General features: G+C 46.6%; 1 pseudogene; it reads left to right on the top strand.

The window, feature by feature from the left end:
* The first annotated feature begins 1,861 nt into the window (after positions 1–1,861).
* On the top strand, positions 1,862–2,757 carry LOC133242977 (protein phosphatase 1 regulatory subunit 14B-like; annotated as a pseudogene).
* The last annotated feature ends 1,096 nt before the right edge of the window (positions 2,758–3,853 follow it).

Genomic DNA, 3,853 nt, shown 5'->3' on the forward strand with positions numbered 1-3,853 from the left:
TGTCTTTAATAAAGCTTGTCATTTGGACTCAAATATCACGTCCTAAGAAAGAGCTTCACTGACAACTGTGTCTACAACAATCCCTGTCCTTGTAATTTTCTACTAATGGATTCTATTTTGTTGCAAGCATTTATTCCCATATAAAATGGTCCTGCTTATTGATTTGTTTCCCTGCTTATTGCCAGTTTCTAAAACTAGAGTAAAAGTTCTAGGCATATTTCCCTTTCTTATTCACTGGGTTGCATCCCCAGGAACTAGTTCAGTGAGTGTGATGGGTTGAAATGTCATCCCCCAAAAATATGTTGAAGTCTTAATTCCCAGTGTCTCCTAACATAACCTCACTTAGAACTATGGCTGTTGCAGATGTAGTTAGTTAAGATGAGGTCATACTAGAGTAGCATGGTCCCTGAAACAGTGTGACTGGTGTCTTTATAAGATAGCCAGGACATGGAAGCAACCTAGATGTCCATCAGCAGATGAATGGATAAGAAAGCTATGGTACATATACACAATGGAGTATTACTCAGCCATTAAAAAGAAGACATTTGAATCAGTTCTAATGAGGTGGATGAAACTGGAGCCTATTTTACAGAGTGAAGTAAGCCAGAAAGGAAAACACCAATACAGTATACTAACGCATATAGAGGGAATTTAGAAAGATGGTAACAATAACCCTGTATACGAGACAGCAAAAGAGACACTTATGTATAGAACAGTCTTTTGGACTCTATGGGAGAGGGAGAGGGTGGGATGATTTGGGAGAATGGCATTGAAACATGTATAATATCATATATGAAACAAGTCCCCAGTCCAGGTTCGATGCACAATACTGGATGCTTGGGGCTGGTACACTGGGATGACCCAGAGGGATGGTATGGGGAGGGAGGAGGGTTCAGAATGGGGAACACATGTATACCTGTGGCGGATTCATTTTGATATATGGCAAAACCAATACAATATTGTAAAGTTAAAAAATTAAATTAAATTAAAAAAAAAAAAGATAGCGGCATGAAGACAGAAGAACAGGGATAACATCACGTGATGATGCAAGCAGAGGTTGGAGTTATACAGCGCCAAGCCAAGAAATGCAAAGACTGCCACCAGAAGCTAGGAAGAAGCTCAGACAGATTCCCCAACGGGTTTCAGAGGGCTCAAGGTCCTTTTAACACATTGATTTCAGGCTTCTCGCCTCCAGAACTGTGAGACGATACATTTCTATTGTTTAAGCCACCCAGCTTGTAGTACTTTGTCATGGCAGCCTTGGGAAACTACTGCAGTCCCCCCCATATAAAATGCTGAATAAGTATTACTGAAAAGAAGGAATTGTTCCCTTTTTTACCTTGTTGTTGTTCAGTCGCTCAGTCGTGTCCGACTCTTTGTGACCCCACGGACTGCAGCACACCAGGTTTCCTTGTCCTTCACTATCTCTAGAGTTTGCTCAAATTCATGTCCGTTGAGTCGATGATGCCATCCAACCTTTTTCATCCTCTGTCGCCTCCTTCTCCTCCTGACCTCAGTCTTTCCCAGCATCAGGGTCTTTTCCAATGAATCAGCTCTTTGCATCAGGTGGCCAGAGTATTGGAGCTTCAACTTCAGCATCAGTCTTTCCAATAAATATTCAGGGTTACTTTCCTTTAGGATTGACTGGTTTGATCTCTTTGCTGTCCAAGGGACTCTCAAGAGTCTTATCCGGTACCACAATTCGAAAGCATCAATTCTTCAGCGCTCAGCCGTCTCACATCCGTACATGACTATACATGACTATTGGAAAAACCATAGCTTTAAATATATGGACCTTTGGGCCGCGGGGGACAAAGGGCGGGTGGATCAGTGGGGAGGGGGCAGGGCGCAGCCAGGCCAGGCTCGGGGGCTCCGCATGCTGCAGCTGCCCCGGGGCTCCCCCGCCGCCGCCCTCGCCGCGGAGCCACGCAGAGCCGAGCTCACGAGCTAACCCGAGCCAGCGGCCTGGAGCCAGCGGGAGGCAGCGGCGCAGGGAGGGGCCCGACGCACGCACGTGGCCCCGGCAGCCGCCATGGCGGACAGCGGCCCCGCGGGGGGCGCAGCGTTGGCGGCCCCGGCCCCCGAACCGGGGAGTGGCGGCCCAGGGCCCCGCGTCTACTTTCAGAGCCCCCCTGGGGCTGCAGGCGAGGGCCCAGGCGGCTCGGACAACAAGGTCCCAGTGAGGCCCCAAGGAAAGGTCACGGTCAAGTACGACCGCAAGGAGCTACGGAAGCGCCTCATCCTGGAGGAGTGGGTCCTGGAGCAGCTCACTCGCCTCTACGACTGCCAGGAAGAGGAGATCCCAGAGCTGGAAATCGACGGGGATGAACTCCCGGTCACGGAGAGCGATAATACCCGGGCTGCCAGGGTCAAGGAGCTGCTGATTGACTGTTACAAACCCACTGAGGCCTTCATCTCTGACCTGCTGGACAAGATCCGGGGCATGCAGAAGCTGAGCACACCCCAGAAGAAGTAAGGGTCCTTGACCCAGCTGAGCGGTGGCTCCACAGGACAATCGCTGCCCCCCGACCTCATAGCAACAGCAATACCAGGGAGCCCTGCGGTCAGGCCTGGTGCCACGAGCAGGGCTCCCCGTGCCCCTGCCCCAGGGGCCTCTTCCCTGTCCCCTCCGTTTTCCATTTTTGGGGTTTTTTATTATTATTAAACTGATGGGACTTTTTGTGTATTTATATTGACTGTGGTGCGGGCCCTTTAATAAAGCTAGGATACGCCTTTGGTGCAGTTAAAAAAAATAAATACATGGACCTTTGTCAGACTTTTCTACCTACTGGGATCAAATGCAGATATTTAAATTTGAGTTGTAGGAGGGAGAAGTTGACACCAAAATTATACATTAAAGGATTAAAAATTTTTAAAAAATTGTAAAACCACCTTCTTGCAAAGCCACAGCAGTGCTTTTCCAACTTGGATGATATCACAACCAACAGGAGAAAGTAATCAACACATACACACCCTCCCAATCCACCTCCCTATTTTAGATACAGCAGAATCTAAAATCACCAAGGTGAGCCCAGAAATCAGCTGTTTCAACAGGCACCCCGGGCAGTTTTGATGAAGTTGTCTATGGACCACCCTTGGAAAAATCCTGACCTACACAACTGATATTAGTGTACTATTAATTTAACATCTGCCATACAGAGGTCTCTCATAGCTGATGTGTCTCTGTTAATGGAATTACTCAAAAATACACTGGTCCTTCCTTCCCACCTGCAACCACAGATTGCTTTCCCACATGGGTTCACAATTAAGCTCCTTTGGATTTTTTTATTCTTCTTTTTGGCCATGCTGCCACATGGCTCATGAGATCTTAGTTCCCTGACCAGGGACTGAACGTAGGCCCTTAGCAGTGAAAGTTCGGAGTCCTAACCCCTGGATTGCCAGGGAATTCCTTCCTTTGGACTTTTTCTCCATCATCAGCTTCTCATGACTCACCAGCAGACAACCTCCAGATTCCAACTAAAAGTCTTTCCTCAGTTTCCAGTCTTTCAGCTTCCCCCATCAGACTCCACAAACTAATAAGTCACTTCCTTAAAATAAATCTCTCTATATATACATCCCATTCTCTTTGAGAACTCTAATATAGGTATTAAAACTCAAGTATCTTTTCCATCCTAGAGTAACCTGTGCTTTAAACCACAAAGATTTCCCAGAAATAGTCAGCTACGGACACATGTGGTGAAAATATAATACCTGGAAATTATAATAAAAATATTCCCATGACAATATCATCAAAAAGTATGAACTACATAGAGATAATCTATATTGTACATCTGCATCCACAAATGTGCAAGGCCTAAACTCTGAACACTGTAAAACACTGCTGAGAAAAATT

This window comes from Bos javanicus, chromosome X (assembly GCF_032452875.1).
Source record: "Bos javanicus breed banteng chromosome X, ARS-OSU_banteng_1.0, whole genome shotgun sequence".
NCBI classification, from domain to species: Eukaryota; Metazoa; Chordata; class Mammalia; order Artiodactyla; family Bovidae; genus Bos; species Bos javanicus.